Below are 16,487 nucleotides of genomic sequence, written 5' to 3' on the forward strand. Positions count from 1 at the left end.
CTCCATTATGCTTAACCTTCTCTTAATATAGCCAAGTAATTTTCTTTTTGTTAACTGGTGGACAACCTTTGAGTGTCTCATTTCATGCCATAAAGAAACAAATGCTACCAGGCTTATGACCTGACTCAGGCCTAGCCCATAATATGTGTAGAGGCTCTGAGGGAGTTTTAGAAAGGTCTTGGATTATTATATTAATCAGAGTAGCTAAGTCATTCACAGTTAATGAGCATTACAACTTTGTTGTTACTATGGATAATGATCTGCTTATTTTTACTTGACTTTGAATCAAGTTATAATGGGTCTTGCTATGTTTTGTTTTTCTTCCATTAAACCATCCCCCTCATCATATCTTATAGCAAAAGAGTACTCCATTCCAATCATAGGCCACAACTTGTTCAGCCATTGTCTGATTGATCATCATCCCTTCTATTTCCAATTCTTTGCCCCCATAAAAATAAATCCTAGTAATAGTTTTGCACATGTAGATCTTTTCCCTTTTTCTTCGATCTCTTTGGAATGTAGTCTAAATAATGTTATTGCTGGGCCAAAGGATATGCACACTTTTATAGCCTTTTAAGCATAGTTCCAAATTATCCTCCAGAATGATTTGATCAGTTCACAATTCCACCAGCAGTGGATTAGTGTACCTATTTTTGTGCATCCCCTCCAACTTTTGTCATTTTCCTTTTTCTGTCATATTAGTTTCCCTGGTAAGTGTGAGTTGGTATCTCAGAGTTGTTTTAATTTTCGTTTCTCTAATTAAGAGTGATTTAAAGCATTTTTTTCAAATTAATATAGATAGCTTTCATTTTTTTGAAAACTGCCTGTTCAGATCCTTTGACAATTAGGAAATGATACATATTCTTATAAATCTCCCTCAATTCTTTATAGGAGGAACTTGTAAATTTTCCACTACTTTCCTGCTCTTCTTCTGCTCTTGGCTCCATTGGTTTTATTTGTACAAAAACTATTTTAATTTGATGTAATCAAAATTATCCACTTCAAATCCTGTAATGTTCTCAGTCTTTCATTTGGTCACAAATTCTTCCCTTGTCCGTAAATCTGACTGGTAAACTATTCCATGCTTCCTAATATGTTTTTGCTATTTCCTTTAATGTCTAAATCATGTACTCAGTTTGGCTTTATCTAAGTATACACTGTGAGATGTTGGTCTATGCCTAGATTTTGTTTTTCAATTTTCTTGTCCCAAAAAACGTTGACTTGGTCAAGTATTAGTTTACTATGGTCGTTTACCATTATTTATTCTGTACTTAACATATTCCACTGATCCACCACTCTGTTTCTTAGCTAGTACCATATTGGGTTTTTTTGGTTATCACTTGGGAAGATAATTTGAGACCTGGTATTTCTAAGCTACCATTGTTGCCTTTTCCCCCCCATTAATCCCATTGATAGCCTTTACGTTTTGTTCTTCCAGATAAATTTTGTTATTATTTTTTCTAGTTCTATAGAATTATTTTTGTAAATTTGCGCTGTATGGTACTGAATAAGTAAATTAATTTAGGTAGAACTGTCCTTTTTAGTGGCTTAACCTACCCCAGGTTTCTGCAGTTGTTTAAATCTGGCTTCATTTATGTGAATTAGAAATGCTGCTGATTTATTTTATATCTTGTGATTTTGTTTAAGTTGTTAATTATTTCAAGTCATTTTTAATTGAATCTTTAAGGTTCTCTAAGTAAACTGTCATTTTCTGTAGAGGGTGATAATTTTGTTTATCATTATTCCCTGCATATTATAATTTTGTATTGTAATTCCTTCAGATTCTTTATCTTGTCTTATTATATAGCTTACATTTCTGGAACAAATATTGAATAATAGGGATGAAAATGGGCATCTTTGATTTATACTTATTCTTTACGGAATCCTTCTAATTTATCCCCATTATAGCTAATATTTGTTGATGGTTTAGGTCAATACTCTTTTATTGTTTTAAGGAAAAACTTCATTTGTTCCTATGATTTCTAGGGTTTTTAATAGAAATGAATGTTATTTTTTTTTTTTCAGAAAGGCCTTTTGTAGTTACTTTCCTTATGGTTCTCTGAAGGCAGCTAGGTGGCAAAGTGAATACAACATTGAATCTGGGGACAGGAAAACCTGAGTTTAACAATGACTTCAGGCATTTACTAGCTGTGTGACTGTGAGCAAGTCACTGTTTGCTTCATTTTCTCATCTGTAAATGAATGGAAGAAGGAAATGGCAGTCTACTCCAATGTCTTTGCCAAACCCCAAAGCGGGTCATGAAGAATTGGATTTGACTAAAATGACTAAAGAACACCAGAATGGCTTTCTGTGTACCCTGAAGATTTGAAGAGGCCCTCTTCTTTGCCATTGATTCATGTTCCTACCAGCTGTGTTCTCCCTATTTTACAGACCCAGTAACTAGTTCCATTTGACTTTTTAACATCATGTAGCTTTTTCAAAAGGATATTTATTTCAAAGATATACTAAGAACATATATGTTTGTTCTTCAATCTAATCTTCAGATGTGCTATTCCCCTAAACCATCTTTATTGTTTAGGTTCATAGCTTAGTTCTGTTCCTCCATAGCCTTAGTCCCACCAAATTCAAGTCACAGGGTTGATGTCCCTGTGCCCTTGCTCCTAAGGGCATTATCATTAGGCCAGATCCAATATCAGGCCTGACTTCTTAGATTCTCAGATCCCCAAGGCTCATGTTCCTGGACCCAAGTAGAGATCCCAGTCCCTGAAGATACTGTAGGAATGAAGAAACAAATACCCAAATCAATAAATCCTTTACCTTCTGCTACTTAAGTCACCACATGATCTTGAGCAAATCACTGCTGCTCCCAGTGATTCCTTCCCCTGTCCTAGGGGGCCTGGAGTCTGTGGTTTCTGTAGTCTCTTGGAACTCTATGTAGGTCCACTGCCTTGATTTGTTTTCTTTCACCACCTCTCCTTTGTATTTCCAAAATCATTCCAGAGCATATTATTCTGCCTAGTGTCCTCTAGAGCATCGCAGTCTCTTGCTGCTGCCACTTTACTTTCACCTTTGTTTTTCTGTACCATTATTCCCTGGAATCTGAATGCCGCTTGAGGAAACCTGAATTTATGGCTTTTTATGCAGTGATTCAAATGCAGTAAACAAAGTAGACTGGCTTCTGCGCTACACATATGTGCCACATAAGCAGATTCCCCCAGCGCTTCTGAGCAAGCACTCTGTTTGTGTCCAAGGGGGCCAACTTATTTATGCGAGCACTTACATGACACTACATGTGCCTACTTTCTGCATTCCTACAACTCACAGCATTGGCCTGATTGCTTTAGGTCTGGAGAATAAGTTTAGCAAAAGGCTTGGTCCCTCCCCTTGTGGGAGTTTTCATTTTAAAGATTTTTTCATTATATTTTTATAAAGGCTATGTATTTCTGAAAATAGCTGAAACAAAAGCCAGTTGACAGTCATAGCCAACTTATCAGTTATTTGCCTGTGAATGATGTTTACAGCTTGGCTCAGTCCCATGAAACACTGAAGTTGCTTTGCTTAAAAGCTACATTAACAATGGCAGCATGGCATGGTGTAAAGTCTTTATCACTGGATTAGCATCTTGTATTATGGACTGGAAATAAATATAAACATCCAAAAGTGATTTTCCACTTAGCTCATGCAAGGTACTGGGTGAGCAGAAGCATAAATGAATATTTTTGTTGCCTCTGCAGTTGTATAATATAGAACACATCCCTTTGCTGGCATCGACTGTAAATTGATCAGACAGGCCAAGAACATTATCCTGCTAATCAAGCACGCATGGGGCTTGTCAGTCCTAGGATCTCAGTGTGGAATAACATATAAAGTGTAGGAGGGCCTCAAATCTTACTGGGTTCACAGAAAAGGATTTTTCCCCTTATTGGAAGTGATCTTATGAAGAATCAAACTTCTTAAATACCTTTTTACAATGTTTTTTTCTCCATTTGGTCAAATTCTAAAAGGCTGACAACTAGCAGAGGGAGAGAAGTCTGATTTTTTGAATTGTAGAGTGGAAATGTCATACTTGTACAGCTTTAGCCATGAGTAAACTGGAGAGGAGGGAGAGAGGTGAGCTGCCCATTTGGAAATTCTATTCCCTTACATAGATTGGCAACTCCTATGTAGGTTGTAGTTTTAGAGAGATGCCGGGGCTCTTGAGAAGTAAATTGTCATGGTCAGGCAGCTAGTATGTATCAAAAGTAGCATTCGAATCTCGGTTTTCTTAATTCCAAGGTTTATCCTCTCTCCATCCTATCACATGACTTCTCTGTTGATTACTGTTGTAATAAAAAGTTAGAATAATAATAACAATTCGCTTATTGAATAGGTTATGATTTCTAAAACCCTTCCTTTACGACCCTTTGATGAGATTGATAATCCAAGGTGTTATCAAAGTTTGACAGATGAATTAGCTGAGGCTCAGAGAGGGAACACAGATATGGAACTAAAGGGCTCCTCCAATGCTTTCCTTTTTACAGTTGGGGAAACCAAGACACAGAGAGCAGAATACCTAGCACAGGGTCACACAGAAGAGTGTCAAAGTTGAGATACAAGCTGAAGCTTGCCCAGATTCCCAATCTAATGTTCCTTCTATGGCAATAATTCTTAAGTATAAGCTAATTTTGCTTATACTTAATGTGGTACTATTTAGCTACATTGTAATAATGAACTAAGAACAGAGTCTGAGCAAAATTGGCACACTCTGGACCAACAAATTACCAGCACAATCAGGCTGCTAATAAGCCATATGAAAATTAGTTTTAAAAAAAGTAAGATTGGGAGATTAATGAAGGAGAAATGAGTAATGCCAGGTTTTGTCTCAAGACTTTACGAATTTTCATCAAGTTAAAGCCACTAGCAGGTTTTTTTTTGTTGTTGTTTTTGTTTTTGTTTTTTTATCTTTTGCTTTTTACCACTATCTTTCTTTAAAATGCATCAATAGCCTCCTATAAAAGCTTTATCCCCAGAGGAGTTTTCTCAGTATTTTACTTCTGGCACTCTTAGAGTTAATGGACTTCTTTGAGTTTAATGCTATCATGCCTGGCCCGATCACTGAGCACTGCATCAACACCTTTCATATTTTACAGAAAGCAAGTCGCCAACAGCAATTTAATCAAATTGATACATTTTTTCATTACTCTGAGACAATGTGCAGGCCGCCAACAACACCGTTTGCTCATGCATTTCCAAATGTGAAGACAGAAAAAAGTTTGGTGCTATCTTTCCCCATTATCTGACATTGACATTGAATTCAGCAAGTATTCATTAAAGGCCTCCTCAGCACATGACATGATTTTTAAGGTTCCTTCTCCTCATGGAAGTCCTGTGTCCGAAAGGGTTTGAAAAGGAAGAAGAATCTGCAGTTCTAGTTTGTCCACCATGGTTGAGATTCCCATTCACAGACTTCTTCAAGTGTTGGCTGAATGAATACTTGTTCAGAATATAGAGGAGGTTTCTGGTTTGCTACTGGTTAGATTCAACATCAATTAAAGAAGTGTTTATTAAGCATCTACTATGTGCTGGATACCAGGGACACAAACAAAAATTAGAATCGTTACTGCCTTGAGGAGCTTATATTTTATTGGTGGAAAGAAAATGTGTATGTATGTAATGACTGCGTTAGTACCCTGGATACCTTAGAATCAGCCAGAGTCAGGATAAGCAAAAGTTCTTGGTCTTTATTCTTGGTCTTTTTGGGGTCGACATCAGGGGAATAGATATAGGAATCTCCACACCTCCTTTCTCTCCCTCTACTGCCAAAGAATGATCCCACTTGGCCTCCACCCTCTGATGCCTCCTTTCATTCACTGTATACACCCACAGATGGAGCCAGCACAGGATGGTGAGCCAGGTTATTCTCCAAACATATGCTAATAGAGTATTCGCCAATTAGTAATTAGCCTCAAGTGCTTGGACTCAGAGCAACTCAGATTTTCGGCCCTTTATATATGTAAATTAAAAAACAAACAAACAAACAAACAGAAAATCTATTGAAATGGATGTGTGATTTTTGTCTAGGTGGCCATTTCCTGCAACAAAGCAAATCTCTGCTCAGCCCGGCCTGTCCACCTTGGAGTTCTTTGTCACTATCCTCTCAGAAGGGCTCTTTCCTATGTCCTGGAGGCATTTTGTAATTTTTCTACTCATCTGGAAGATAGCAGCAGGACATACAGGCTGCTCATCCCTTGTTCTTTTCCCTTGACTAGCTCACCCTCTTTTTGGCTCCTGTGTGTCTTTGGAGTCATACCTTATCATGCTTGTCCTTAGGAATTCCCACTTGTAACGTACTGCAGCCCATTCATACCCACCATGGTTGTGTTCAGGATGATATTCATCTGTAATTACCTGGATTCCAGGTTCCATGTTTCTTATGAGGTACAAGATACCAAATAAATACAGGTTAATTATGAAGTTGTTTATGGGAAGGGGGGACCTCTGCCAACTTGGGAGATCCAGAAGGACTTCATGTACATGGTGATACTTGAGGAGGCCCGGAATCCAAGAAAGCTTTTCCTCCATAAAAATGCACTCAAGATTCCAAGTAGATGAGAGAAGAAATTTAATATTTCACACATTCTGGAAAAGCCTGAGAAAAAGTGTGGGCAGGAATCAGATCAACAAGAGCAGGCAACTATAATTAGATCAGTTTAGCTGTATTACATAGATTGGAAAGGATGGGGATGTGCAGTGAGAGGGAGAAAGTTGTCTGGAACCACAAGTCCTTTAAATGCCAAAATGAAGCGCTTGTATTTTAGACAAATGGCAAGAGGCCCTGACGATTCCCATTCTTGGTCCAAATTCTGCCCTGGATGGGGGGAGAAGCAGAAGAAATCTAACTTCTGTCAAAGGATAGCCTTTCAAGTAATTGATGTCAACTACCTTTTCACCCCAACCTCACAAACACAAGTTTGTCACCCTTAATTTCTCACTCCATGTGTCCAACTTATTGTCCATATCTTTCATATCCAATCTTATCTCTATACTCATATAGCCTTATTTCAGGTCCTAGTCTGCTGTTACTGAGCAACACCTTCCTAAATGGTCTCCCTGCTTCTGGGTTCTTCCTTCAATTATCCACTCTGCTCAATCCATTCTAGTGGTTCCCTATTTCCTCTAGCATCAAATACAATTACATCTAGCGTTTAAAACGTTTTATATCCTCCCTCTAATCTATTTTTCCAGCCTTTACCCTCTCTTACTTCTCTTCATGAAAACTAACTTGCTGTTCCTTACTCACTTTATGCCATCTCTCTCTTCTAGATGGATTAGTTACCAGTTGAAGCTAAAGGAATTAGAGTTCATGTTAATTTCCATCTCCCATATCTGGAATTTGGAGGGAAAAAAACCAAACAGTATGAAATAGAGATTTACAAGTCCACAAATATCTTTTTTCATGTTCTGCTGTATATTTGGAAATGCCCTCTTTTGGTGTTTAAGTTCACAATAAAAATAAAATGACCAAAGCATGCTTCAACAACTTAAAAACAAAAAACAAAAAAACCCCAACTCTATAACTGCCATCTAAAACAGGGCTGGGGAACCTTTTTTTCTGCCAAAGGTCATTTGAATATTTATAACATCATTCATGGGCCACACAAAATTATCAGCTTAAAAGAAGTCAAGCAGTGAAAGGTTGTAGTCACCTGCAGTTGTAGTGGCAGGACCGGACCAAATGATTTTGTGGGCCAGGCTGGATAATTCCCCCCACCCCAATTTAAAGACATCGATTCTATAACTTTCTGCTTACCATGACCATAGAGTAGTTTGTCTCTGGCTTTACAGGAAAATAACTGAGAAAAGGACTTGATGGGAGAGGGAAGAAAAGAAAAGGTTGATTTCCATGTCATCACCATAGGCATGTGGGTTTCTTCTCTTCCTTTTACTGTCTAATATCTTATGAGCCACGCATCTTTTAATGCTCATACCAGTGCACATCACTTTCCAACTCTTGCTATGACTCTGTGGTAGTTTCTAAGACTATTTTACTTTGCAAACATTGGCATTGAGTGAGAGGCCAACAAACTTTCCTAGACCTAAAGGACTAAAGAGTTTTTGAAAAGTCCAAGTCTTCTCTAAATGTCTGAAAGCCACTGACTTGGTCTCACCAACTGTAGTCTTTTATATTCTCTAGTCTGTCCTCTCTACGCAGCTAGCCTGTTCATATTCCTAAAGCATAAGCCTGAACATGTCCAGTAAAATGCAACCTCCTTAAAGGCAAAAAACTATTTTCATATCTGTTTTTCATCTACCTAGTCCTTAGCACAGTTTTCTGGTACTTAGGAGGGCCTTAATAAATGCTTGTGGAATTGAGTGCTTATTGAATGTCACTCTCCTGCTCAAGAAGCTTCAGTGGTTCCCTCTTACTCCTAATTTAAATATAGATTCTTCTATTTAGCATTTAAAGCTTTTTGTAGTCTAATTTCTAGACCATTTCCACATTAGCCCTTTGATGTGTTGTGTTTTTTAAGTCAAACTAATTTATTTCTTTTTCTACATACATGGCATTCTGTCTTCTGCCAACCTACTTTTGCCCCAGTACTTGAAACATACTTTCCCCTTAACTCTGCCTCTTAAACTTCCTCATGCTATTCAAGGGTCAAATTAAGCATCAACTTCCACATGGTTTTTACTAATCTTTGTCCCCCAACAATTTGTGCTTCCCATGCCCAGATTACTTTTGCACGCGCGCACACACACACACACACACACACACACACCAAAGAATCCCAAATATAGGCAAATGTAACCTCTTGAAATGATCCTTCTCATGATAAGGCATTAAATCCTGTCATTTCATGAGTTTATCTGTTTTTGCTTTGTATACCCAGCATTTAGTACAAAGTTTAGTACATATTAAGTGCTTAGAAAATACTAATTCATTCCATGTGAATGGACACATTATTTTGATTTGCCTCAATTCAGGAGACATCCAACATTACATTTCTGTTTCATTTGTAGTGCTAATATGGAGACAAGGGCATCATTAAGTAATTCAATGATATTGATACTATAATGGTGCTGAAAAGATGTCTGAATAGGAAAAGTTGATGAAAATGCTGCAATGCAATCCATCTGTCAACAAGCATGTATTATGCACTCCTTGGGTGCCAGACCCTGGAGTCAGTGCCGGGGACAGAAAAGACCAAAGGGAAGCAATTTCTATCCTCAAGAAGCTTGAGGAATAAAACATGTTCACTCGTAAAGAAAGGATATAAGCAAAATAAATCTAAACTGATTTCAGAAGGAGGGGGATTGCTAACAATTGGGGAAAAGAAGAAAGGCCTCTTGTAGCATGTGACACTGGAGGTGTAAGAGGTACAATGAGATGGAGGTGAGGAAGGAGAAATTTTCCTAATTGTAAGAGACTTCCCTCATAACTAGAAAGTCCTGTCCAAGTGCCAGTATGTATAGAGTTGCCTCAGAATGTTTTTCCCTGTGTGTATATTTGTGAAAGAGGTTTATATCTGCCACAAGTGTAAACATGCATGAAAATCAGTGAAATGATGTCTACAAAGGACTTTGAAATGGTTAAGAACTAGAGGAATGTGAGTGATGATGGTGATAACAGCACAGCTGCCAACACGAAAAGGCCTTCTCTCACTTCTCTTCCATGCTGCAGGAACATCATTATGGGGAAGCCTCATCTTCAATCAGCCTTGTATTCACAGCTCATCACTCCCTTCCCCTCTCTGGTTGGACAGCAGAACCATGAATTCTAAAAGCCCTTTTAAGGTGGGGACCCAGGGCAGGCTTCTCCTTCTCCACCTGACTATGTTATTTGGGGATTTCTCTGACTCCCCATGTCCTGTGGTGACTGCTTTCGCCCCTCTTCTTCTCCCCATTTTTCAGCTTTCGTTTGCATTTCATCTTCCCCATTAGATGGAAAGTTCCATGAGGGCAGGGACTGTCTTTTCTTCTATTTGTGCCTCTAGCACTTAACACAATGCCTATTACACAGTAGGTGCTAAATGTTTATGGATTAGAAGTGGACAATTACCAAACACCAAGCAGAAAAAGAAATCGGCACCCCTTCCTTATGTCATGATGATTTTATGAGCTTGAATTTGTATACACTGCCTTCAATATATTGTGGCTATGGGCTTTTGTTCTTGGTGGAAATGAATTCTGGATGAATCCCCTCCACACCCTAGAAGACAAGTTTGTTCCCAAGTATCCCTCCTTCTGGTGATACAGTGGTCCATGCTAAAGCAGGATGCTCCCTAGACAGCATTCAGGCCATCAGCTGGTTCAGGATTGCCACCTTTCCACCTTGACAAATAGCTTGATCTACACTGGAAGTCTTTTGGGGATCTACCGTTCTCACCACAGCCCACTGCAGCATTGGAGGGCTACAGTGGAAGGACTACACACATTCACTTCAAGCCGTTCATAAGGAACAGAATTTCCTCTGGCAAAAATGTAAATATGGCAGCTTAGGGATATTTTCTCATCTGAGAAATAATTCTTCCTTATAGCTTTTTTACTTATTTCCTATGTTCTTATTATCTCCACTTCTCTTATGGATAATCTCATATCTATCAAGGCCATACCCCCAGTCCCACAATTAGTAAGGGAAAAAGTGGGATGCCCTACTAGAGCTCTCTGTACTCTGTATCCACCTCTTCTCATACCACCTTGCATTGTTAGAAGAATGGCACATTTGCAAAAGTGCCAACAAATTCTAGAGGAAATGAGTTTCATTCTTAAACTCATCATTTCTGTCTAAAGGCCAAAGGAAGCTTCATAAGCTTTTGCTCCTCTTTTTGAATCTCCTCAGGTCCTTCTATATGGGCAAGTACAAAGCAACCCATGACTGGAAGTTATTTTTCATACTATGTTTTTTCTTTCTTTCTGGAAAACTACATTAGTGAAAAGTGTCACCAATGAAATCCATTGCCACTTTCATGTCTTCAGTAAGTTAGATGGAATATGGTGTAGCAGGTAAATATTTTGCTCAAATATTGGCTGAAAAAAGAGTTCCCACCTTGTTTGAAGCCATCTAGACACCACTGGAATAACAAAAGAGAATCTGGCCATAAATAGACAAGTACATTTGGAACTTTACCTTTTAGCTTTCTCCAGTGATTCCAAGTTCTTCTCAGTTCCAGCAGCTGACTTTAGGTTCTTCAACTTCATTTGCAAGGATTGTATATTTTCTCAAGAGGAATCATGAAAGTAAAGAGTCAGAAAGACCTGGGTTCTAGTTATGTCTCAGGCACATGCTATCTGAGTGTCTATAGGAAAATCATTTGCTTTCTCCATACCTTGAGGAAATTTTCTAAGGTTAGGCATTAATCATTAAATAAGCATTTTAAGTATCTACTGTGTGTTAGATGCTGTGCCAAGCTATGGGAATTCAAAGAAAGACAAAAAAAAAACAGTCCCTGTTTTCAAGGAGTTCATAGTCTAATGGTGAAGACAACATGTAAACAACTATGTAAAAATAAAGCTATACTTCCAAATTGCTCTCCAGGATGTTTGGATCAGTTCACAACTCCACCAACAGTGCATTAGTGACTCAGTTTCCCACATCCCCTCCAACATTTATCATTACCTTTTCCTGTCATCTTAGCTAATCTGAGAGGTGTGAGGTGGTACCACCTCAGAATTGTCTTAATTTACATTTCTCTGATCAATAGTGATTAAAGATGGTTTTAATTTCTTCATCTGAAAATTGTTCATATTCTTTGATTATTTATCAATGGAGGAATGGCTTGTATTCTTATAAATTTGAATCACTTCTCTATGTATTTGAGAAATGAACCCTTTGTCAGAAATACTGACTATAAAAATTGTTTCCCAGCTTTGTACTTCCCTTCTAATCTTGGATGCACTGGTTTTAGAAATAATCAACAGAGGGAAGGTACCTGGTGGTAACAGATAAGTTAATCAGCATGGTTAGTGAAAGGGGGACTCTCACAGAAATCGCTCACAGCAAGATGTCAAACTTTTTTTTTATTATTATCTGATGTTTATGTAAAAATCTTTCCTGCTAGCATTTCTTCCTTCCCTGTCCTCTTTTGTCATTGTTGCATTTTAAAAGTATATTTGGTTTTCTTTGACAAAGAAACAAGAATGCTCATTATCACCATTATTATTTACTATTGTACTAGAAATGTTAGTTTTAACTTTGAGAGAAGAAAAAGAAATTGAACACATTAGAATTAGCAGTGAGGAAATAAAACTGTCACTTTTTGCAGATGATAGGGTAGTATAACTAGAGAGTCCTAGATAATCAACTAAAAAAACTATTTGAAACAATTAACAACTTTGAGCTTTGCAGGATGTGAAATAAATCCACATAAATCCCCAGCTTTTCCATATACTATCAACAAAGCCTAGCAGCAAGAGATAGAAGAAGACATGGCACTTAAAAACAACTGTAGGCATCCTAAAATATTTGGAAGTCTACCTGTCTAAGGCAGCCCAGAAATTATATAAATACAAATACAAAACACTTTTCACACAAATAAAATCAGATCTAAATAATTGGGAAAATATCTATTACTCTTGAGTAGACTGAGCTAATATAATGAAAATGAGAATTCTACCTAAATTAGGCTACTTATTGAATGCCGTACCAATCAAACTGAGAAAAAAATATTTTATAGAAAAAATAAAGACAAAATTCTTCTGGGAAAAGAAAAGGTTAAGAATATCAAGGATTTAATGTGGAAAAAATGCAAGGGATAGTACCAGACTTAAAACTGTATTATAAAGCAGCATTTGGGGAATGGCTAAGAAACAAAGTGGTGGATTGGTGGAATAGCAATACACAAGACATAATAATTAATGACTGTAGTAATCTACTGTTTAATAAACCCAAAGACTCCAACTTTTGGAATAAGAACTCACTATTTGACAAAGTTACTAGAAACACTGGAAAATAGTATGACAGAAATTAGGCATAGACCAATATCTCATACCCTATACCAAGATAATACCAAAATGGGTAAATGATTTAGGCATACAGGGTGATACTATAAGCTAATTAGGAGAGTAAGAGATAGTTTCCCTGTCAAATCTTTGGATAAAGGAGGAATTTATGACAAAACAAGCAATAAAGACCATTATGAAATGCAAAATAGATAAGTTTGATTACATTAAATTAATAAGTTTTTGTACAAACAAAACCAATGCAGCCAAGATTAAAAGGGAAGTACAAAGCTGGGAAAATATTTTACAGCTCTGTACAAGTTTGTCCAAGTTGTGGCATATGATTATAATGGAATCTGATAAAGGCCTTATTTCTCAAATATATAGAGAACTGATTTAAATTTTATAAGGATACAAGCCATTCCCCAATTGATAAATGGTCAAAGGAGATGAGCAGACAATTTTCAGATGAAGAAATTAAAGCCATTTTTAGCCATATAAAAATGCCCAATCATTATTGATCAGAGAAATGCCAATTAAGTCAACTCTGAGGTACTATTTCACATCTCTCAGATTGGTTAAGATGACAGGAAAAGATAATGATAAATCTTGGAAGGGGTGTGGGAAAAGTGGGACACTAATGTATTGTTTATAGAGTTGTGAAGTAATCCAAGACTTCTGAGGAACAAATTGGATCTATATCCAAAGGGATAGAAAAACATGCACATCCTTTGATACAGCGGTGTCTCTACTGGATCTGTCTTTCAAAGAGATCATAAAGAGGGGAGAGGACCCACATGTGCAAAAATGTTCTTGTACAAATAAAATCTATGTGGCCAAAATTTTATTTTCCCCCAATGACAAGTAAAGACAATTTTTAACATTCGTTTTTTGAAACTTTGAGTTCCCAGTTTTCTCTCTCCCTCCATCAGCTACTTCCCTCCTGAAACAGCGGTTTGTTATAGGTTATACAAGTTGAATCATACAAACTATATTGCTATATTAGTCATGTTGTGAAAATAAACACAGGCCCAAGGGGGGAAAAACGTGGAAAAATATGGAAAATGAAAAATAGTATATCTTAGTCTTCATTCGGATGCCATCATTTTCTTCTCTGGAGATGAATAACAGTTTTCAACATGAGCCCTTTGAAATTGTCTTGGATTGTTGTATTGCTGAAAACAATCTTTCATGGTAGATCATTGTACATTCCCCGGTTCTGCTCACTTCACTTTGCATCAGTTCATATAAATCTTTCCTGCTGTTTCTGAAGTATGACTACACTTCTTCTCTTTTAGCACAACAATAATTCCATAATAATAGTATGCCACAACTTACTGTCCCCGTTGATAGACATCCGCTCAGTTTCCTATTCTTTGTCACCACTAAGAGTTACCATCAATATTTTTATACAAATAGGTCCTTTCCCCTTTTTTATTTCTTTTGAATTCAGACTACTGCTATTGCTGGGTCAAGTGTATACACAATTTTAGAGCCTTCTGGGCATAGTTCTAAATAAGGGACTGACATGGCCTAAACTGGTTATTTAGGAATGTTAATATATGAAGGATGGATTGGTAAGGGAAGACACAAGAGGTGGGAAAATAAATTAGGAAATGATTGCGTAATCTAGGGGACAGGTGATGAGAGCTTAAACTACAGTAGCAGCCGTGCCACATTGTAGAGAGAAGGAGACAAAACCAAGACTTGTTATGAAAGTTGAAGCAACAAAATTTGGCAATTAAGGCATGAAAGAGGGTGAAGAGCTGATGATTTCAGGGTTGTGAACATAGGTGACTAGAAAAGCAGGAGCTCTCTCAAAGAAAATAGGAAAGTTGGGGCAGCTAGGTAGTGCAATGGTTAGAGCACCAGCCTTGAAGTCAGGAGGACCTGACTTCAAATCTGGTTTCAGACACTTAACACTTCCTAGCCGTGTGACCCTGGGCAAGTCACTTAACCCCAGCCTCAGGAAAAAGAAAGAAAGAAAATAGGAAAGTTAGGAAGAGCAATACCTGGAGAAAAGATAATTTATGGAAGAAATGAATCAATTGTCAAATATTACAGAGATGTCATGATGAATACAGACTTAGAAAAAAAGTCTTTGGGTTTTTTTTATCGTTAAGAAGTCTCTGATAACTTTGGAAAGAACAGTTTCTGTGTAATGATGAGGTCAGAAATCAGATTACCAAGGGTTTGGAAGAGAGTGAAAAAGTGAAAGTAGAAGCACTGAATGTAAACAGTCTTCTCAAGGAGTTTTGGCTGGGAAAGGTAGAAGAAAGAAAATTTATGTATAGGGAATGGTAAAATCTAGCAAAAAAATTGAAAATGGAGGAGATTTGGGCATGTTTGTAGTTACCAAGGAAGGAGCCAGGAGAGAGAATCACTTAAGGATTACAAAGACTGGGAATGATGATCGGGTCAGGTGATGGGATATAATGCAATCAAAGGTATAGAAGGGTGTATGCCATTCAATGTTGTTACTATCCTATGCCTCACACAAGATGCTCTTCTCTCTTTATTGATCCGTTTCTTCCTACCCACACAGTTCTTATAGCCCCCATTTTGTTATTCTCATTCATCCCCAACCTTAACTCATTCTGGGTTTTACTTCTCCTGGCATCAGTTTTTATGGGACTTTGCTACTGTCTTCTATTAAATCTTGGTTACACGTCTTTGCTTTCATTTTTTAATATAAGATTCTTTTAAATGAGATAGTCGATGAGTTCCCTGTGCATCTTGTGTTGGTCTCTTCAGACAGCTTTCCCCTCACTTTTCTTCTTACCAGAATAATTTCTGCTTGTGTCTTCAAAAATTCACTCTTAAGTATTTCCCTTGTATCTTAATCTGACTTCCTCTACAAAACACCAGGCCATTAATATTATCTCTGAATCAGAAGTGTAGTCTCCCCAAAACTCTGATACATGGTAGGCTATGACATAGCATTCTGCACCTTCGCGATCATGAACTCTATGGTAGAATGGTCCTCCGGGATTCCTTTCCTCTTTACTTCAGCAACCCCTTATTTTATGTTGTTCAGAATCAGATTCCATGTAGCAGCTTCTCAGGTTTTTTTTTCCCATTTTGAAGAAGGAAATCATCATTAAGGCAAACCACACATTTATCAATTGCCTTAGTTTGGCAGAGGAAAGTTCTAACAAATGTCCACAAGGTTGAAATCTCCCACCATTACAGTATAAAGCTTCCATTACAAGTTTATTGTCTTTCTCAGAATGACCATCTTGTTTCCTCCTCCTTCCCAGATCATTTTGCAGTCTATCCCTAAAATAATTGTGTCTGTTCATACCTCTGTTGACCTTCAACCCTGATGGTCTTCAATATTATTTTCTGTTCTGATTCCTGAATTTCCTCACAAGAACGTGTGGCCCTAATATGCCTCTTAAATGAGGTGGTATACTCTGTCAGAGTCACATTCCAATCTGAAGTCTTATTTTACCAATTCCAATGACACCTACAAAGTCATTTTTTGCCTTTTTTCCATTAGCATCTCCAGGTCATCCTGATTATTACCTACACATTGTAGATTTGCATGTAAAATTCTAAAGCCATGCTTTCTTTTTTTCTCTCTTAGCTATTCTCTCCCATGAGAC

This window comes from Sminthopsis crassicaudata, chromosome X, assembly GCF_048593235.1.
Source record: "Sminthopsis crassicaudata isolate SCR6 chromosome X, ASM4859323v1, whole genome shotgun sequence".
NCBI lineage: Eukaryota > Metazoa > Chordata > Mammalia > Dasyuromorphia > Dasyuridae > Sminthopsis > Sminthopsis crassicaudata.